Below are 24,372 nucleotides of genomic sequence, written 5' to 3' on the forward strand. Positions count from 1 at the left end.
CCCTTAAGCCATGTATTTTCAACGGGTTGGAACTCCCAATTTTCCATTATAGCCGATGCTCTGATAAAGATTCTTGGCAAAGTATATTACTTTTAAAGGGAATAACCGGGTTTTACTATTGCTGTATAAGACAAAACCTTTCCCTCCAAAATGCGGCTGTCGTTTTTTTTAATGGAGCGATGTTTAAACTCAGCCTAGACACTCTTCAAAGGTTCTGAGAAATGGAAATATTTATAAGTCAATAATATCATTTCTTTATTGTTTACATGTGTTCACAATGTAAATAATGACGACGCACGACCCGCGATGAACAACGTACAAAAGCCAACCTCAAAAGCTTTTCGTTTGCGCGCTGTGAAATTATCTATCACGAAATGAAACAGATATTAAAAATTTACGATATATATCTTATATACAATTATTAGTTTGGCATAAGTTTATAGTGTTGTTTGCAGAGCACTCTCGGTGTTTAGTAGATGTTTCCGACACAAAGATGTCCAATGTTTTCTTCACCGACGGGTCATTATTGTAATTAATTTATTTAGTTGTCAAGTTGTGTCACTTGTACAGACATATATTTCTGGGCTGGATTTTTGTGTTTCAATCCTTCATACACGTTAACGTCCCTGTCACATGGTTTGTCAAGAGTCCTCTTCATTCATCTATGCTTCAAACACAAACATGCTGTAAGGACGATGTTAACGACAGATATACAACACAGCAACGCCAGAACAACAATAATATTAATGTTAACGTTATGATGTTTTTTGCTCATGTCTTGGTTTGGTGAAAACGGCGATAGAACAGATGCATAAGCTGTTGATAATTCAAACACAGAATCTGCGGTGTTATCATCGTTGCACAAATATTGCAATTTCCTAGTGCAGTTTTTGGCCCGAGCCAAAACTCTCCATTAACGCGAGTAAGAGACATACACATTGTGTTCTTTGTTTGAGTCTCGCCTAAAACTGCCTTAAAACTTTGGAACATTCCTAGGGAGTAAGATGTATTGAGCTGAACGAACGTCATGGTTGTTTCATTAAAGTACGGCATCAACTTTCTCGAGAAAGTGTTGCATCTTTAAAAGTTTTCCGCCCATGTACGTGACTCGTTGAACACGCACATGTCATCTTTGTCTGTAACATTAGCGCATGTCAGAGTTTGTTTATCGGTGAGCCTAATAACGCAGATTCCTGGGTTAGTCACTGAACATTTATTGGTGCTGTGTTTAATACTATTTCCGTTCGTATACGTCATTAGAACACATTGAAATGGAGCCATCCGGTTGAAGACACTATAATTTATAATGCTATATAATTGTATACCGGTTTTATCTTGATCGTTTTTAAAAAATGCACTTTCCAAAACGTTTATGCAATAACAGTCAGTAAGATTTAACCTAAAAGTTTCGGACATATGTTTGCATTTATCCCAAGACGTGTATAAGTTGTTTTCAGGGAGTGTAAACTTCTTGTAGAATGCAGGATTCAGTGAAGTTTGACACGAAATCTGATCAATAAAGTCACTAAACACAGGTCTTCCTGATACCCATATCGATTCACCGTCTCGTATGTTAAGTTCCGTCAGTAATCTCTGTAGACGCGCTGGCACATATTTCTTTGGTTCCGGTTCAAGATGTTCGGTACCAGGAGGAGGGTTTAAATATTCAAACGATGCTACTCCACCGTGTTCAGAACATTTTCGTACGGCTTCCGATTGCGTTACCAATTGTGATTGATAGGCTCCCAAATACAATACACTTGAATGGAAAATATGAAGTTGTATCGACAAACTTGACGCCGCTGACATTTTTAATAACACTGGAATACATTAACATAGTGTAAACGTCGGAGGTCTGATTTTTTCTGCAGCTTAGTAGATATATTTAATTTCCACAAGCACTGGAACACAGTGCAAACAGACTAAATATTGTTATATTGCATGTACTTAAATCGCACGTATGGAAAAATGTTATAAAGGAAATTATATAGTCAAGTGGTATTGAAATGATGCTAAAGACATCCTGATTGATGCCAATCGTGTTCTTTAAAACATTCAATTTGTTGTAGTGATTCGCTGTTGTCAACGATAAGTGCTGTAAATATTGAATGCAAAAAGCCGCTATGCCATACTTCTTGCCGAATAAGCAATTAATTACCTTCGCTATTTTCCAATGGTTCGTACTTGTCGAACGCCTTCTGTAGTTTAAGAATGTGTCGACAGTAAAAGCAAACACTGTTTGCGATTTTATTGCATCGACCGATAAAACATTACATATAATCTGTATAAGAAGCAGGGGGTGTTAAGCGGCAGCTCATTTTCTTTCTTTTATTTACTGTTGCATTTGTTATTTTTGCAAACGTTTTAACGGGAAGATATTTCGATTGATCATATTGAGATTAAGTCAATTGTTAGCAATCATCCTGCCTTATAAGAGTGCTCGACTGGGCGGCTTAATTCTGAAGCCGTTAAAAAAGAAGCGATATTTCCTGTTTGAAATAAGTGTGCGTGACCATGACAATATTAAGTATTTAATGTGATTAACGCTTTTTAATGATTTTCGTAAACTGGTTTGATAAAACAAAACTAAGAATTTATACTTCAATCTACCAGAAAGTGTTCAGACTAAGATTTATGTAATTAAGTAACAATGTTACTATGATTATATGTTGAAACCGCAAAGTTACGTAACTTAAGTACAGCTCGCCAAAATTTATCTAAGCTTTGAAAACTCAGTTACGATGAATGTATTACGTTTCGCTCTGGAGTGATTTAAATCGATTGAATCGTACTTCTCAAAATGTACTTTTGTTAATGATTATGTTTGTAATTAAACTCGTGCGAAACACGCACAAACAAACCCGAAGGCAAATGAAGGATACAATCCATGAATACAAATAATGCTGATGCAGAATTTGTGTCACGTAAATGTTGTCGAGCTCTAACAGGTTTCACTAACAGCCCAACATTGTGTGATCGGTTCCTCGTATACGTCCTTGAGAATGCGTCAACCGCTCGATAGTTTAGAAAGGCGTAATTCCAGGCTTTAAGTTTTACTTCAAATCCAAGCGATGTTCCGATAATGTTAAGATGTGTCACCGATACTTGGTATAACAAACCTATTAATAAGTCGGGCAGGAAGAATAATAAAAGTACCACTTCCGAACTTAGTGCTAGAGTAGCAATTTTATGTAGTACAATACAAATTGCATCAAGAAGAACATATGAATAGTAAGTCAGTTTACCACGATTTAATTGTGTTTTAAATATTTATATTGCGTCAATACAAAAACATGTAATATCCAAGTTTAATCGTTATCAAATGTAGAAATAAAACACACCAGAAACATTTTCAGGAAAATATTTTTTTGTCTTCATCCGCAAGTTTTTCAATGAATCATGAAATGATTAAAGTTAAAACAGTCAATTCAAAGCCACACATAATCAATTTATGTACTTACTATCAAACAATGGTGATATTGTATTGCTGATGAAGAACACTCTCGAATTAATTGGAATAAAGTGTACTTATTGTTCGTAGATTTGCTTACATTGTTTAATGTCAACTGCTTGTGCATGATTCATCATTATTATACTTTATATGTAAATTGTTCATATTTAATGCATTAAACATTTATGGATACTTTATTGTACAAACATTCCACTCATATGAACAATACATTACTCACAACAAGTAAATTCATGTTATTTAACTTGAACCATTAGTCATGTATGTTCTGAATGACTGAATTTGATAGCATACTTATATATCCACGTATCTGTAACTTATCAATTGAGATACAAATCTGAAAAAGGCACTTAATAATTAAGTTATCGTCCATGATAAATAGTAATCTGTAATACGAGCATTTAATTCCTTCACTTCATAACTTCGTTTTTGACAAGCTCGACTAGCTTAGCGAATTCGCATTCCAGCTCAAAATAACTAGTATTTGGATGGGGCATGAGAAGATTATATTCCTTAACACTGGAACTACCTTTTTAAGGAACTTATCGTCATTTAAGATTAAACTTGAAATCATTGATATACGTTTAGTTTTCATAATCAGTTGTGTTTTTTTTTACAATTTGGCCGACTTTTGTCAAATAATGAACGGCTGTATCAGTCAAGAGTACGTAACGCTGAAAACTTATTGCAGTATATAAGTGTATAAGAATTTAAAAAACAAGTAAATTATAGCCACATTTATCAATTGAATAATCGAAATGTTGTTTAATAATCTATTTTGACAGTTAGATACATGAAAATCCTTAAAACCGTATAAAATGTGGATTCTTCTTCAAGAAGTTCTACCTACTATTATACATAAACATAAACACTCTTACTTGACAGGAAAGTATGAGGTCATAAATTATAAGTACTGTGAGACTTAATAAACCTTCGCTTATACATTTGTAAACAGAAATGTCAATATTCAACTATTCAAGCGTACGTATTTGTGTTGCAATTTGATGTGTTTGTCTTAATAAATTATAAAGCCAACACAAACATTTACAGGCATCTATTGTTGTATTGTTCAAACAACAGCTTACTCGCGTGTTTAAGACATGACATCGTACCATATATAACTGTCTTTACTTCACAACAAGGAAGTAAATAATCGAATACTTTAAAACTTGCGAAACGTTGTTTTCGATTTGTGTTTTCAACTGGCAATCAAAGTCCCTGGTTGTCATATTTCTAAGTATGTTCTTCAAATATCTTAATGTAAAAAATATCTGCAGTACTCAATTATCCATCGTCAGTGGGAAGTGACAAGTCTCTAGAGATCTATTATCAAGATAATTGCAGTAAGTTTCATTTTCCGGTAATATTTATGTTGAACTACCCAAATTCAAAGTTCAAACCGTCAAACAGAAAAATTCACACATTCTGAATAAGTATCTCACGTGAGTGTTAACACGTACAATTTAGCCAAATATTTATAAAATGAGGTAAAGCAAACGAATTCATTAACGAAATCCATTCAAACAATTAACTAGTTGACTAATTTGAGCATATTCGAACGACTTGATAACAGCATAAACACAAACTTTGAAATTGTTAAGGACAGATGATTGTGACGTGTTAGTATTGACCTACTGAACAATATGAGTTAAAGCCATGGTTATTTGTCAAACGAGAACCGCAAAAAATAATTAGTTTCCTTAAATTACTTCGGTATTACTGTGTTTATGAGATTGTTTATTGTACACTCAAATCCACGTTTAGCGAAACTTTTTAAAATTCCAATTTCTGCAGACGGCCAATGATCATCTTGAAATGACATATGATTTTGAGATCGTTTAAAAAATATGATTTGCCTTTTCTGAAATACATACTGGTATGGTTTGCTCGTACTGCACGTGCAAACATAAGTTTGGAAATAGTTTTGATTTTCTTTCGTTTATTTTTTTTAAGGAATGCTGATCGAAAAAAAACACATTGAATAGCCGGATTTTTTTTACAAATTCAATCGGCTTATAGATAAGCGAGGCCGGGCGGACGAGCGTTACGCCGTCGTTCACAATTTTATTAAAGTTGTATACACATGTATTCCCGTAATATTTTGTAAATCTATTGGCAATGCTCATTGTACCATTGCTTTTTAAAGGGTCGTCTACTAAGTCCGACATAGCTAAAAATATGAATATGCCCAAATACCATTTTCATAACCCTATGGTTCGATTTGTAAATAATTTCATACAACATTGAGTGTCCATTAGGGAGTCTTCTGTCAAAGTTATTCAAAATGATCCGCTTCATCGAATAAAATGGCCGTTTAAGTTAGACACTGAATTTGCGCTAAAGTTGTTTATAGTTTACCTATGTGTTTAAGTTCTTTTTCAATCTTCATAAAAAGTGTACACAGATGCCCCTTTAAGGGTCGTTTACCAAACATGTACATATGGTTCTGCTTCACTTCGCAATATGACCGTCATGGTTAAGTGAAAATCAGAAATATGCCTTAAAGCCATTTCGTACAAATCAATTCACACAAATGTTCGTTAGATGATCCTTTTCCAAAACTATGCAAAAATGTTCCGCTATACTGGCCACAATTCAAGATTGAAATAATCAATAGCCGTATGTCAAACACACAATATAACACAATAATTTCTTTATATCCGATGTCAAAATGTTTATTTAAAAAAAAACACATGGGTTCATCAGGTGGTCCCATTCCAAACGATTGGCTATACAGAACAAGATAGTCGCATAAGCTTAAAATACTGATCACCCCTTTACATACTGAATATCAAACTTCCATACTTTTTCTCCGACCTGGACATGTACCCACAACAACATGGCAGCATAAAAACTATAATGAACACAAATATATGTATACGCATTTGATAAGGCATTACGTTCATTGATTATGTAATGTGCATATTCATTTTGTATTGTATTAAAGTGATTTTGCTACATGCATCAACCGACTTTAGTGGACTATGGAAAAACACTGTTCAACACATTAATTTGTTATGTCGCGTTAGGATTTTCCTCTGAGCAATTTGTACACCTTGCTTCATAGTTTGTCAGACATTTATCTGTGTCAATATTTTAGTGTAATTTGCTGTAACTAAGTGGCACTGAAGGATTACCGGTAGTTGTCATTGTTTAAGTTCTATGTACATCGTGCGAAACTTGTTCCGTTGTTGATCAGCACATGTTTTTAAGGCCCACCATGTGTATTACCTTCATGCAAACAGTAATAATTATGGCCGTTTGCCCTCCGTCCGTCCTTCATGTCCGCCCGTTTGTCCGTCTGTTCAAACAGTGGTTTCCGTGATTTCTTCTAAAGCTCTTTAGAAACTTTGATTAACATGTTTTACTCAAAAAGGCCATATAAGGATTATGTGTGACCCCTTTTTCGAAAAGAGGTAAATGTTACTTTAAAAGTAAACATTGTATTGAGGCACATAAAGTACATTAGGGAATTATCATCAAACTTAACATATACCCATTGAGCTTCCCGTCTGTTGAATTGTCAACCAATTCATGTGTTTATTCGTCTGTTCGTCTGTCCGTAGGCAAACAGTGAAATGAATAGTAATAAAAACACATATCATTTCATTGGATCCTACAGTTGCTGATACAGTGCTGCAGATTCGTGGATAAACGTGGTATGATTGGTATGTGTGGGAATTATGCGTAACTATTCGGTTTTAATAAGAGGTAAAGTTCATAACAAACTCAATTTATCAAGAACTACAGCCACATAAGATATGATCATGAAACTATATAAACAGTGTTCGCAATCCGTTCGTCTGCCCCGACTGCCCCGACTGCCCCGTCTCTCCGCAAATAATAACTTGAAAACTACATCAAATACGATCATGAAACTATGTATATTGTATCCTTCACTTACACACACATCAATGTCGGGTGGCTATTATGCGATTTTAAGAAAGGTGCATGAGACATGATCATTAAACCAAACATACAAACACTAAAGCCTTTTTTTGTATTGCTTATCTTTTATTTGTGACATATGATCACAAGAATATATATAACAATATATGTATATGGCAAATATAAATTGTACCAATGTTTGTTACGTGAAATGCCTTATTATTATCTTTATATGTGTGAGTATTTTGTGATAACAACAACATTGTATATAAGTGAAAATAATAATGTCAGTTTGGGCTTAATATTTTTTAAATATCATTATTTAAGTCTAGATGATCTAACTAAATATTTGGTAAGGCTTGATGATCGAACTTCGTGTTGTTGAGCGGCACTTGTCTGTCTGTATTCAGTGGCCTTTTAGCGCAATGTCTTTTAAATATGTTTTAAAACACAGTTACTTCTTATTAAACAATGATATACATACATATTGCCCTGTGTAGACAACTCGCATTTTATTGTTTTTTAAACGCCAAATAACATTACCGTAAAAAAAGTTTGAGAGTTTTGTATTGTAATTGTTGTTTGCGTACATGTTTATTTGAGATTTGCCGCAACGCTGTATTCCATTTCGTATATAGTTGTGTTATTAAGATATAATGATCTTAACATTAGAACACAATACCAAAATTGTTGTACTTGTATCATTATTTCTTCAATTACCGACTAAATTGGTGTGCCTTCTTGCCATTATGAACGCAATTTTCACAATTTTTGGTAATTCCATGATCAGCTTTATATAAATAGGAGAAACATTAGACGGATATACCTCATATTTATCAATATATATATATATATATATATATATATATATATATATATATATATATATATATATATATTATCACCATAAACTGAACTGTACACAATTCGTGGAGCAATCCTGTAAACAATTTAATAAACATTTCCTCTCCGAATCGACGTAAAATCTTTCTTAATTAGTCTTTGTCTTTGTGAATGACACGTTAGTAGGGATTGTGCAAATATTTCATAATTATAAAACAGTTTCGTTGATGGTAGCGTATTGTTGGTCAGCATTTGAGCGATTCAAATCTTCGAAATAGTCGCCAGTTGAATTTCTTGAGACGGCATTTTTAAGTGTCATGATTGCACGCTTAAGCAAAACTGCAAGTACTGCTACTGCAATAAAAGACAGACAACAAACAACCGCCAATGCAATAATGACATAACGCTCGACATTATCAGTAAACGTAAAATTAGGGTATTCAAAGATTGACACGTTCTCCGCATGCATTTTCGTGGTGATTGTTGTATTCAGATTGAACACACTGGTTTCATGAGTTGCATACCTCATAGAATTTTTAGCGACTGGAGTACCGGACAACAGCATTGATTCATCGTTCGAAGAAATATTGAAAACAATAGGTGAACCGTTTAAAGGCATAGTTATAGCGCTAGATTCTCGGTTTGACGGAGGCGTAAATGGAATAAAGTCAACGTGCATTGAATCGGCTGCAGAAAAATCACCCATGCACAAATACCGTCTTTTCTCGAAGCAGCCGTCCGGTTCAAGCCATAGTTCATCTTTTACTCTAGTAACAGACAAGCACATTGCATAATTATCTTGTTTTCCTGAAAACATCCTAAAGCTACGAAAACTTCCAACTGCATATCGAGTGTTTGGCATTATATGCCTTTCAGTATGTTCCAGCCAGTAAGGCAAGAGTTTGCCTGCGTGAGCTAAACATCTTTGTCTGTTTTCAACCCAGTTTAGAGGATCATCGAATACACACAGTGAATAATTGGTTTCAAGGTGTAAACTGGAACAATTTAGTTCAGTTTCGCTTGTGATATTCGTACAAATTCCGTGATACTTTGCCGAACATTTATCAGTAGTTTCATTGCGAAAACCTGTAGCGTTATTATATGACACAAACGAACACTGAAAATAATTGTTAATGTTTTTATCCGGAGGCGGCAATATCTTGTATATATTAATGTCAGAACTCGAATTCTTGCCACTGCAAGAATCGTAACCAACTTGACATTCTTCGAAACAATAACAATCGTTTTTGTTAATGGCAAAATGGAGAAAACTGTCTTGTTCACATCTCCTGCTGCATCCATAGAAGTCCGACTCGTTAGTAGACGACGGTTTAACGTCCTCATAAAATGTGTTCAAACACATCCGCCAATATAAAAAGCTGGAATATTCCGCTCTTCCGGACACCCACACAGATTCACCATCGCTTAAGTTCAGTCCTTTTAGACTTCTGCTCAAGATATCTGGAATATCATTTTTAGGAGAACCTTGATATAAGGTTCCTGGTGGAGGGTTAAAGTGTTCAAATGAAGCCAATCCACCTAATTCAGCACATATTTGTTGGGCTTTTAGTTGAGTCACAAACCCGATAAAAGACGTGACAACGTGGAATGATAATACCGAGCAAATAAATATAAAAATAAATAAAGCCATTGTTTTAGCCATTACACTTTAAAACGCAGCGTATCCGTAATTACATTCTAGAGACGATCCAAAGAAACGTATACTGATATAATGTGTTGTTCGTGTCATTGCTAGTTTATATATTCCAGTATCGATTCTCCTTGAGTCCTGTAAAAGTGTCTGATGAAAGTGTTACACACTTTTCATACAGCGCGGAAAAACAGAATCACATGACATAAACGTGACAATTTAATTATTACCCCTTGAAAATTATTAAGATGTTTCTCTTAGTCTATAATGATAATTGCTATAAATTAAATCCACTTTAAAAGAATTGAAAGTCGATTCCGCCCATTTACAAGAATATATACTTGTGCAATTTTCTGTGTTGTATTTTATACCCTAAAGTTTTCATATTTAGTTCACACACTTTAATTTTATTAGAACTTGACGTTCAATTGTAAACATCGTAGAAATCGGAAAATAAACGATAATAACATTATAATTTGTGATACTTTCAATTTTGTTACTGTTTAGATCGTTCTAAGTATGTCTCCTCTAAAGCGCCTCGACTTAAAACGTGACAAACTATCGTAATATATTTAAGATTTCCATCGCACATAGTAACTAGGTGTGATCTAACCAATAATATGCATTTTCTCTACACATTAATGTTTGAATTGTTCGTCGCGACAACAATATTTCAGTTATATAACGAATGTAACGTGACATTTAACGCTTTACCTGGTTTAGCTTTGTGAACAGTAAAATGTGCTCATACTTATACCACTAACTGACATCAACAACAAGACCACACAAAAAATACACACCTAGACATTGAAACCCCACATCAATAATCTTCTCAACACTGATAGTTAATACATGTACATAACACCAATACATTAAAACACGAAAATCTGATATCTAACGACGCACATGTCTCTTTAAATTCACATCAACGTATCAACGATAACGTCAGAGGTCTTTCTAAGCATCCTATCAATATATTGATACAAAACAAAAACTTAACATCGAGACAAATGCGTATCTCCCTAACCGCATCAACATCAAATATCTTTAAATGCATCGTATGCATACATTGACACACACAAATCTCACATTTCGAGACGCAAACGGGTATTCAATACTACACATCAACACATAATTGCCGAGTCGTTTGAAACACCATATCCATACATTGACAACAACAACTCCGCCATCTCGTTCCTTTTATAGTTCACATCAACCTTCTAGGACAGACCCTGTTGACCAATACAAATTACGTTGCATATTCACACATTGGTCAACCAAAATCCACACATTGTGACAACGGTTTAACACATTTTTTCCATTCTTCAGGTCCACATCTTAATACACACACCCTAAATCGATATTGAAACCAAACATATTCTGCGGAATCATGAACAGAACACAAAACAAGCAAGAGTATGTTATAGAGAAAAAATAACCATATGAATTGTGGTTATTTTGAGTAAAATTTAAAGGGGCCTTTTCACAGAGTTTGGCATGTATTGAGGTTTGTCATTATATGCTTTATATTGATAAATTTAAACATCGAACCTAAAAATCTCCAATAAAAAAACAAGATTACAATTTAAAATGAAATAAAAAAAGTAACCCTCAACTGGGCTCGAACCACTGACCGCTGGAGTAATGGAGTAAAAGTATTCCGCTTTATAAAATCTGGTGCTGGAGTAAAAAGTCTTCCGCCTAGACCGCTCGGCCATCCGTGCTCACGCTATGAGAGAATGTATTGTTTACGTTATATAAGCAATCCTCGTAGTTTCAAAAAATATAACGACAACAACAGAACTTTCCAAATTATTCAATCGTTTCGTGTTGCAACGCTTTATAATTTTCAGGTTTTCAAATCGTCAAAAGATGCATAAAATGCATATTTTAGCGCATGGTAAATGTTCAGTATTACTATTTCCTCACAAATATCATAACTAAAACGAAAATTTGCGAATCTGAAACAACTTTGTTTAATTTTGTCAATTTACCAAAACGTGAAAAGGCCCTTTTAAAGCTTATTTAGTCTGTGGGATGCAATATGCTTAGGTTGCGCATCATTTACTTATGTAAACCTGCAAAGTATGTATAACCCCCAAAAACAAGAAACAGCATTATGTTGATTGTTGGACAGGAACAGAATCAACGCGTCTCTCTAAAAACGACGGCAACATTTTTTTCTTGTTTAATGCTCTTAATCAGCAATCGCATTCTCAACCAAAGTGCATGTATCGCTCACACCTAAAACCACTTAATCAATTTCTTTTATTATGTATTCAACCGTTAACATAAACACACTGTTTCTTTATCTAGTTTCTACAACGATTGAAATCCATAAATATATATTTGACCAGAATAATGGTAGTTATCCTTGAAAAAACATGAACACTATAAACCTTCCTTTAAAAGAAAACTAGAACACCGACTGGCAGCCCCAACACTACTATCCATCTAATCAACAAGTATTGAATAAAGTTCAGAGGTAAAGCCGATATGAATCGTCATAAATATATCCATCTATATCACATAATTAAATACATCTTGTTGGAAATATTAGAGAACAAAAAATAGGTACCCATCAAAACAAGCACGACTGAATGCACACATGTACCAAATAGTGCTGCGTGCAATAATCAAGTAATGTACCTAAACAACAATTGCCGCTCACAACAAGTTTCTAAATTGAATATGGCATATCTGAAACTATCAACGTGCAAGCTAATCATATTACACGTTTTGACCATTACGATTCTCCATAAATAAATTGCATGACAAGGATCATAATAGCATCTACTTATTTAAAACGGACACGTGTCTAAAGCAAATCTTGTTCGTGTGTAAGTGGTTGTGACTGTAAAACTAACGAAATCAATTATCGATACCGCCACACTATCATGCATATGTATTTTATGAATAAATATACTCATTTTTATCACGCTGCTTTAACCGCAAGTACACTGTCATCCAGTGGCTTGCCATGCCATTTCAAAAGATCAATTATGAGTTACGAAGACTTAGTGTACACCAAACCGAATCATAACCAAGGATCGCTTTAAAAATGTTGTGTTAAACCTTAATATTCGTATGATGTTCGGAACGCGGCGATTTTGAGACAATTATTGACCAAACAATAAAATGTCTTGACATTTGCTGAACAAAATGTGTGAATGTCTGTGTAAGCGAGTTTTGAGTGACTACACGCCCAATCGAAGGTCAAATACGTTTATAACTACCCGATAACTACTGAAGCGTGAAGAATGGCAATTATGTTTTTTACTTATTTAGTTTTGAAGAGAAACAGTAGCCTTTTTAAGTTTAGTACAAAGACATAAAATGAGTGACCCCTTTACACGTGAAATAATTTTTAAAACTTGGATACAGTGATAGTACGGAACACTTTGAATTGTTTACAAATACTTTAATAATTTGCATGTCTTAGCGTGCTGTTGTTGTTGTTGTTGGGGGGGGGGGGGTTCCCGAAAAAACACGAACCAAAGTTTATACAATACAAATACTTCACTCAGCTCGCCACTCAAGCAAATCCAACACAACGAACGGTTAACTTGCAATGCGGTATCCAGTGCTTTTCTGATGTTACATGTATGCACTATATGTTAAAATACTTTGATAGCATAACACATAAAATGGTAGCACTTGCATTTAAAACCGTGTTTTAAACGGGAAAATGATTTCCCGAAACATAATCAGGATTTTCTCTCGTCACCATCCGTTAGAATATTTTGAACGCATGTGAGAAATTCTCTCAATTGAGGGCAATATATACACAAAAAAAAACATTAAATAAAAAAATGCTTCCAACTGGTGACCTTGGCATGGAATGGTTGATAAAAACAACGTGAAAATATGTCATCTACGTGCCTTCGTATATATACATAACATATGGCTCTAGTAACACCTCTTTCTCGTCTAACTATGAAGCTGCGTATCTTTCAAGGAATTTCCCCTCGTAATCTTTTTATGAAGGCAGATGACTAATAAATGCAAAATTGTATGGTGAAGCTTAAAAGTTGAAAACCATTTTATACAATTTACAGTTTAGTATATCACTAAAATGGTTACAAAACATAAAAAAGCATTAAACAACTTTCTTACTCTAAAGACATGGCTATTGCTTTCATAAAACCCATATTTGAAAATATTTATTTAAAAAAAAACACTCATGAAGACTAGAAAAAATGTGATTGTTTGTTATTTTTAGGTAATAATGTTGTTCCCATGCATTTTGCATTGGCTGTCAATATGTTTTGTTTGGTTTTTAAAATCACCTCATATGTAACGGCTTAAATTATGCGTGCGAATTTGAGCATGAAAATATTAGGAGTTTGCGATTGTAATTAATGCTTACACTATGGTTGCAAAAATCTTCCAGTTTACGAATATCCATACAAACAAAAGCCATTTTAATAACTTTAATTATAAGGTGTATTTATTTACCTTAGGTTATAAGAGGGGTTAATTCAATACAAAACCGCAAACAATACATAACATTTAAAGAACGATCAGAAATAACCATTTAATGTTTGCATTATATAAAAGAAGAAAATATTTATAGGAGGAAATGTACTTCATACTGGTAGAATCGATTCTATTTGATAAAAAGTATAGTTACAACAGTAAACATGTAAACATGATCCCCCCGACCCCCCCCCCCCCCCACACACACACAAATACACACTCACGGTTATTGCCGCTTTTAAATGTTTCATAGCTCAACATAGCCTCACAGTGCGTGTTAATTCATATGACATTGCGCAATATGATTAAGCTTCGTCTGCATACAACTTACATGACCAGGAAGTTTATATTAAGTTTCAGTTAGATTACGTCTTCATTTTTTAACTAGCTAGTATTACGTAGCTTAAGGCGGTTTTAACGATAACAATTTAAACGCCATCCTCTCATATATAAATCGAATGCTGTCAATAAACCACACATTATTGATCAATATACAAGGAAACAAACAGTGTACGCGACCTCGATGCGAAAACCTTTTTAGAACACGACTGATACTAACATAAGAACAAACATTCCAACGAATATACGGTATACACATGTATATGTACATGTTTTAGAAGTATTGTGTATTCGTGCAATAAATGCTGTAGGAATAGTATATTATTTTTTATATTCACGTTCTATATTTTTAATGTATAAATATATTCAACGCTAATTTACAACGTCCTCTTGTAAACTGTTTGTATATGTACGACTGCTTCTTCATTTGCCGGGAATAAATGTACATTAAAAGTATTAGAACAATTAATTTATTACTTGAAAGTCTGATAAATCGCTTTATAAATTTCATTCAGTATTATACTGAAAGAAATTTAGTAGTGGTAAATATTACCACTACATATGTTAACGATATCTACAAAAGGCACAACAATATAAATAATTACGTTTATTTATCACTTTTCAATATATAAAAGCAAAAGCGTTCTTTGAAAATTTAAAAGTTCATTTATTCATAAGCACAGTACATCACACTGATTATAATAACAACATATTTTATTCTTCAAACTTGTAATAGTAACGCCTTTATACGTTTGAAACATTCATAATGTGATGCATTACGTAAACCTTAGTGTCAAGTGCATATACCACTGTCTTTACAAAAAATAATGCCATGTGTTGTCGTTATGCACATTGTAAATTCGTTTAGCAGAAAAGTTTAATGTAAATATGTCCATCGATGTTAAAATCTGGACAACCTTATTGTCCATTTTTTTCATACATGCTTAAGAAGGTAGCCGCTAATTTATGGTCATAAACGCTCTCTGGCGTAGTTACCACCGCGCGGTGTACGCTTGTAACGTTATGTTTACCACATGCCATACCCTGTTTCCTATGTAATATATATATATTCTTTATTTCCTCCGATATCGAAGATTCGAACAACATAGTTATACAATAATCACAAATAATCACAAAGCATGTTTAACAAAGAAAGACTGGCATGATTTACCAAACATTTAATCATGAATAAATATACAGAATAAAAACTTAATGATATCATTTTACCTGTTGTTAAGTTTACAATACAATACTATTACGAATATTTTTATCTTACACATGTGTAATATACTTTTTAAGCGTTTTCATTAGGTGTTCCAGTACAGGATTACTGGTTTCAGGTGTTTGGTTTTTAAAACAAAGCTAAGCAACCGAAATGTTTACACATTTCTTCAGCGTCCTTTTGCGTAACATCATCCTTGATGAGAACACAATCAAGTTTTCGTATTTTCAGTATATTCGGTAATAAAACTGTACTGGGTATGTGTACCAGGTAACTACCAGTTTACTATAAATAACGCAAGTAGATTGATCATCATCGTCACGTGGTAATCCCAAGAATGCAAATTGCGCATTCGTAGTGAATTGTATATATTTTATATATAAAATGATCAATCATCTTGCATTATTTATAGTGTGCATATCGTTATGACACCTATTTTCGCGGTGTACTTTTGATTTCACATCGTTAAATTTTATTAGTTTATTAATTTTATAGTTTGTAAAACAATTCAACTGGCCTCATTTATAATTCAGCTATTTGCTTAATAAATATCCCCTTCAAAACGAAACGGCCCTATTACTGTTACTTAAACAGTTAATAACGACTTCGGTTTTATATTCCAATGTCTGGCAATGTTCTTGTCTGTTTGTACTGCATATCCCGACCACAAACTTACGTCGTCTGCATCTTAACTGGGTCTAACCTGCGATTCACAGCTGCTCGCGTGTGAAAATAATGGTCGGACTAATGACGCATTAAGAAAGAACGTATTGAAAATTTAGCAGAAACACTCATATAAAACAAGGAACACTGAAAAAAAAACGTAATCAATGTTGTTCAAAGGAACCTTTTGACCTTTCTAGAACGCACTGGCGTACAACCTGTTGAATACCATCCGATATACTTTCTAAAAACAGACGCACTGAAAACTGTTAACGTTTTAACGCTTATGAGACGTATGGTTTGTGTCGAAATTCCAATCAAATTAGAATGCAAAATAACCATATCAAAATCTCGGTCGGCAATTGATTTCTGTGCAGTTCCACGAAAACCCTATCTCGTCAGCATCCCATCGATGTTGTTTCTGCATTGCATCTGCAACCATGACAGCATCTGATTATTTAAATGTAGTATTAAGAATGCCAGTAGGAAGATAAAACTGTGAGTTTACTTTTATGTATATTCAAAGTACTCTCTGTCTATAAGACACTGTAAGCTTTCTTGTTTTTCCCGTGGCGTCGTTCTGAATTCTCCTCACACCTCACGGAGGGAATGCTCGGTCGTTTACAGTCGCCAAAACTTAAGGAAAAGTGTTCACTTAATTTTATATTTTTGACAAATTCATAAATTGTACTTACTTAATAAAGAAGAAACAAACTCTATAAACAGGCATACTGACGCACGCAAGCATTGAGATATGGTGACAGCTTGGTTTCGCTTATCTTAAGCGATACCGACACATCGAAGCTCTTCTCAACACTATTAATTTATGAAGGATGTATTATAATTATATTATATATAATGTATGATATATATTATATATATAGTTTATAATTTATAATATACACAAACTTATGTAGGAAAATCGTCTTTAAAGTAGATTCTCTTTATTGTGATCACATACTTCATTTTAAAGACAATTTTCTTACATAAGTTTGTTAGGTTGGTTTGTTTGTTGGTGTTTTTTTATTTAAAACAATATTATTCAAGGGTGATAATAAACCCGTCCCAAACAGCCGCAACAAAGCTGTATAGCTTCCCTTGTATCATTGGTCTAAAAAGGTGAACAAATTTTAAAACTTTGAAATTATATGTTTACAAGTCATTTGACCTTCTTAGATTAATTTCAAAAGACATTGTAGTTTTCTTATCGTATTCACCAACCGATTTGGATAATGATTTTAAGAATAACGAATACAAAAATTGTTAGTTATTATCTTTGAAAATTGATTTAATATCGAACTCATTTGACGGTTTTCAGTTGATTACTATTGTAGTTTGTTTTATGTCATTTTTAATAAGTTTCACATAACATTTTTAACGTGTAATAATTTGGCATTTATAGTTGTAGGTGTTTGTTTAATGCCATTTTATATTAATTGAAAGTAACAGTTTATAGCGTTATTTATTTGTCATTAATTTTAAATGGATGCTGAAGCCCAGTCATCTTAACTAGACAATATATAAACATTAGTGTACTTTTTTCAAAGATTGTACTATTTACTGAATCAGCGTATACGTTTATCACTTTTAAATTTAGTTACATATCAAACTAGCATATAATACGTTCTTCAAATGATTGTAAACAATAATCAATAGTGCCGTTGTTGTTCGATAAAACCTCCAATTGTCTATCCTTTCGTTAACAGTCGTGTGTGACAGTGGACAAATCTATAACTTTTGTCCGGACTTCACTGGTTATATAATCGTGATCATTTGAGAAGATCTTCTTGTGTCCATTGTTGAATGTTAAAATGATGTAAATCACCTGAGATTAGAGCTGTGTATGAAAGCTTTACTTTTGGCATATTCATTACTATTAGCGAAGATCGTCTTGTTTCCGATCTTCACCATGAATATTATATTATTTACCTGTGAAACCTGTTTGTCCAGTCCTTAGGACGAATGTTATCGTAATTGCTTTTGAAGAACTCAGTTTTGCCGATCTTTACGATAAAGCTGTATGTATCCTCTGTTACGCCCAATGATGTTAAGTGAAACATATTAAATGGGGGCATGTACCATGCTTTCGCCCGGTCAAAAACAGTTTTGAATCGCAAAACTTTGTTCGTGCGGTCATAAATATTAATGAGTCAAGTGATTATCATCTGCTGCATATACTATTTAAACCTAATTTATTTTAGATATGTTTAACTACTATACGTTCGTCAATGTAAAAAGTACCCACAAAATAAATAAAAAATCATCGAACATACTTAATACAAAATAAACACACTGTATATATTGGATCTTCAGAGGGAGGATATTTTTAAAACTTGATACAGTCATTCTTTTATCAAATAATTCGGCCAAAGGCTTTCTTCAGTAAACGAGTATACAGAAAATTTCCTATAGTATAGCGTTTTATTCTGTTGACAATATCGGAAGTAAATGCAATTAAATGATGTAACGTCATCCGACGTGAACGTGACGTTACGCGCAAAACCCTGAAGTCCTGCATTATACATGCATTGTATGGTGTTCATATATTATTATATAAATATTAGTAAAATGTTAATATATTATATATATATATATATATATATATATATATATATATATATATATATATATATATATATATATATATATATATATATATATATATATATATATATATATATATGTTGATATAAAATTCTCTTGGCCTTATGCTGTTAAAACTGCATTTGATTCACTCGGTTTAAATAATTTGTGGTTGCATCAGTATCTGAGTATTACGATCTCGATTACATTAGTAAAATAAAAGATCCATGATGTTTGCATTCAAGCTGGGTTTGAATGTATACAGTTTAGTTTTATGCATGAACCGAATACCACATTTGAACAAGAATTAAGTTTTTAAACCTTCATGAACTGTACAAAAAAATGAAAAACATAGTATTCGTGTTCGCATCATTTAGAACTAGACACAGGACAAGCGATAATCGTCTCAAGAGAAAAAAAATCAATGATATCAACGTCAATGATCATTAAGTGAAATACTGGTTTGATTGAATATGAATTTCATTTTCTACGAATTTATCCTTTTTGTATAGATCTGAGGCCCAAACACAACAAAAAGATTTCATTAAATACCCTGAACTACTCTGAAAGAAAGTGTTTCGACAAAGTCGCAAAAACATAAATGAACATTATCTAAATTTACCTACTTGACAATTTTAGAACGCAAACATGTCCTTGTTTCTTTTGTTGCTTCCTTGTCATTTAGTCTAAATATGTATCTACTTTTATTTTGTAATGTTAGATTGAAAATACATTTTTTATTATTCTGTTGTTTCCCAATAATCCACATTACTTTGAGTTAATTTTGTTCTATTTATAATATATGTAGGCATTATTTGCAAGCTGCGAATTACTTAAGTACACGTATAGTATAATAAGAAGAATTAAATACAATAACCAACCTTCATCTCGCTGTGCACACGTTTTTATAGTATGATTGTGTTTTGGAAAAATCATGTTCTCCTGATTAAACGAATTAATCAACCAATCTTTTACAACTTAATGTATATATTATACCTTAAATATACGAAAGTATTGCTGTTTTCAAGTTCAAATCATCTTCGCCGTTGAATCTATTTTGGATTTTAGCATCATTTTCAAGTCTTCAATCTATGTTAAATAGTAATATTGTTAAACAAAAAATTGTAAACTTAGTAGACAGTGAATTACTGTACATAGACGTGACAGACTTCATAGCCCAATCAGTAAGTATATACATAATACCATTTGTTTAATGTATTGATTAAACACGCCTTTCAGAATGTACATCGACCATTATCATTTTCATAATATTTTGCAATTTGTATGTCTAAAAAACTAAGCCTATAAAGTTGCATTTGCCACAAGATACTGTACTCAACAATTTAATCTTCTGCATGTCAGCGTTTCATCCATATTAGGAACATCTTTTGTGGCTGATTTATTTTAGACCAAAGCAAAGATTTCTAGCAAAAAAACATCTCCAAATATGGCAATATGCGTTGGATAAATTTGACTCGTCACTTCTTTATGTTTCATCACTTCATCAAAATTAGGAAAAATATATTTAAATACTTATCTTCTTTATTTAGCAACTGCGTTCCATAATTGTTTCTTTTTGCAACCTTGCCTTTAAATAAGAAGACCTTCCTTGAAAACCCCGCATTTGCGCCTTTTCAAACCCATATTTAGCCAACATCACAAAGCGTTGTAAATATAAACAGAAACATGCATTATTTGTTGTAAATATATAACTAGATACGACAAAAACATTGACTCAATACCTTTTGACATTTCAATAATAGAAAACAAGAAATATCATAAGATATATGGCGTTTGGATTTAACAAATAACCACTGAACATTGCAATTCTAAATGATTAAATTGAAAAAAACTGTTTGATATTTGTTGTTGTTGTTGTTGTTCTTTTGTATTTGGCTTATCTACTATATGACATGTTTGTCTTCTCTAAAATCACGCCTCTTGGTAAAAACACTCTTTCAAATATATTGAGTTAATAAGGTAAGATGAATGTTGAACTGTTGCGCCCTCTCAGCCTTTCTTAATGAAATATGATAAACACACACTCGACATGCGCGTAGCATCGTTGGCTATACCCAAAGCTGCAACCCTCTTATTTTCAACTCGGTCGGTTCGATAAAAAACAAAAACATTTAAAATCAATCGGGCAAACTGGCGGGCGTTTGTATTCGTTTTAGAACATTTTATTGGATATAAACAAAAATCAAAACCCTGGTTCGACAACTGCACTGAATAAATAAATGCATACAAACTGGCTGTCACTACCATATTTTTGAAATGGTTGTCGCCTAATAATAATTGTGTTACACAATAATACACCCCTCTAGTTTAGAAAAACTTGATTTTTAAAGGATGTCATTTTTACATTTTGATTTCTATTACAATATCAAAGTTAATATATGTTAATAACGAGATTATAAAGGCGCAATACAATAATAAAACAGTGCTTCAGGTAACTCCATTTTCATAAATTGAAAGAAGTACGCTATAATAATTTAAAAAAAAAACTCAAAATTATTATCATAAATATTCAATATTGTCACCGAAAACTGTAGAATCAGTAAACTTCAAAACAAATCAGACACAAGTTATAAGTTTATGTGTGACGCTGTACTCATGCAAACCTTTTTGAGTAATGTTGAAACAATTTAATCTTTTATGTCAGTATTCAATTCAGAATGTATTATCAGTGTAATATTTTGAATTTGTTTAAAGAAATCAACCCTTTTGTTCACTTTTGTATGACAACATCACTTCATGATTTAACTTGTTAAACTTGTAATTAATGCAGTTATCAACAAAATTGCCACTATCCCATTCCGACGAGCACTGTACAATTTGATATATTCAACACACGTCTCTTATTTTACCTTTAAATATAAAGAAATGTGTTGAATAATCACAGAAAGTGTTCTTTTTTGTTGTAAGCATGAAATAAATTCTTATACAGTGTCTCTGTTATTGCACACATGTATTACTTTAATGAACACTTTGCGGTCATACATAACTCGAATGAATCAATGATTATATTTATTAATAATACAATAGTTAATAAGAAACACAAACACTTGATTATAATTCTTGATTGTGGTAGCACCATATTAATTCTGATGAGGATTGCTTTACGTGCTACGGTTACAGTTCTTGTCGTTCCAAATTTACTGTTCTGTTTCACTGGTTTCTGTTTTGCAAAAGTCATTGATATTTAAATATGTTCCCTTTTATTGCGTTGGACAGAACAAAACAGAATAGTTCATTTCTTCAATAGTTTATGAGGAGGAGCTTAGCATATGCGTAAGTCGAAATAAACTATTTTGTTTATTTTGTTGTATACAGTGCTATGGAGCAAATTTTCATATAGAAATTAAGGTTATAATTTTTGGCTAACTGTAAGGTTAGGACTCCCAAAAAACCGGTTAAAGCCTACAAAGTTTTGCATTTGCATTTAATTGAATGCGATAAAGCCTGTACAACGCATTTTGTTTGTTTGTATTGCTTGCATTCGAGGTTGTTTTTAGTTTTTTGGTGCTACAAACGTTTTTATGTCCATTTTCCAGTGCCACAATTAATATATCCTAATGCTTATGTATTTTCGGTTGAAGTTTCACTTTGTTTATATTTGTATGTCAATCCGATTTCAGTTTATAAACTTTAACAAGCAGAAATTAATCATATTGTCTTATATCTGTTAATCTGCTCGTCCCATCGATGCAAAAAGGTATCATATGCCTTCTAATTGAATTGCTACATGGTAACCTTTTGCACCAAGGGGGTTGATCTTATCTAAAAATTGTCATAAGTCATGAATGCCATGTTATACAAGCACAACACTATCAATATCAACGCTATCAATAATAATTCACTTTTCTGTTTATAAACGTTTTACATGCGTGCAATTATATGTTGTTCTGGCATTGTGTATTCAATGTTTATTTTCGACGTAATTGGTTATTGGAAGGGAACTGCACTTATTCCGACGAGAATTGTCTATTACAATGTTTACACATATTTGAGTCTTTAATCACAATATATGTAACAAAAACAGTTTTCAAGAATACTGGTATGTTATAGACTCATTCACAGATTATATAGATATATTCTAATTCTATAATTCTTTAAAATCAATTAGTTCTATTGTTTTCTTATATAGTTTACTAAAATAAATTTCGAATTCACATGTAAATTTTGTTATTTAAAGTGACCCTCGTTTGATATTGCAATAAAGCCATATATCAATGTAATTTATATTTTCCGCTTCAATACATTATCGACATGCAAAGTGTTCAAACCTTAATACATGCCATACAAATGTATATGTCTTATAAATTGATAGCATAAGGGAAATACACCGTTGCAACTCTTGGAATTTTACGTAAACAACACTTGTACTTTTTGAAAAGTCTTCCGCATTTTTAGCATGGCATAGCAATCGTTTTGAAGTCTGAATTTAAGTACAATGTTGCTGCATAAAATATTAAGTATGTGTTGTAGTCTTAATGAATCACGCATATCAATTTATGTAATGCATTTCCCAAAATAACTGCACATAAAGATGGAAGTTTAATGCATAACCTTCTGCAAGTTCAGTTCTTGTGATTATACCATATTTTGAACAGTGTTGTAATTAATTGTTTATTTTGAATGCCTTTAGAACTCTTTCATTTGTGTGAAATATGCTTTCTGCTGTAGTTTTTATCAATACTTATAAAAAGATACAGTAAAGCATGCTTCCGTTGCTTTGTAATTTTTAAATTGCTTAGTTTATATTTCGTTTGTTAATTTTTGTCATTGTTGTTTTCAAATTCAAGCTTGATTGAGATACTGATTCAATAAATAACTTTGACAACTGTTGACAACTTTTCAGATAACTTATCTAGTAATAAAGTCAATTTAACAATAGAATAATTATCTTAAATGGAATTTTTTAGTTTAATATATTTAATACAATTCGTTAGTGACATGTGTTTTAGATAAAATGTGAATAAAATGTTATTTAAAATAATTTTTCGAAAGTGTGTCGCACTTTCAGAGTGGTGGGGGGGTACCTAGATGTGTGACAGATTGTGACTGAGGAGGGAATAGTTTAAAATGGTCAAAAATAGCGTTACGTTCTTTATTGACGGCCCCATAGATAGATCGCAATCTAGATTCTATTTAAGTGTTCAGCAACTTCTTAAAATGTTATTTTGCAAAGAGCAAATGAAATTGTAGATCGTTAAGCGTTGCCTTTAAGAT

Source organism: Dreissena polymorpha, chromosome 15 (assembly GCF_020536995.1).
Source record: "Dreissena polymorpha isolate Duluth1 chromosome 15, UMN_Dpol_1.0, whole genome shotgun sequence".
Taxonomy (NCBI): Eukaryota; Metazoa; Mollusca; class Bivalvia; order Myida; family Dreissenidae; genus Dreissena; species Dreissena polymorpha.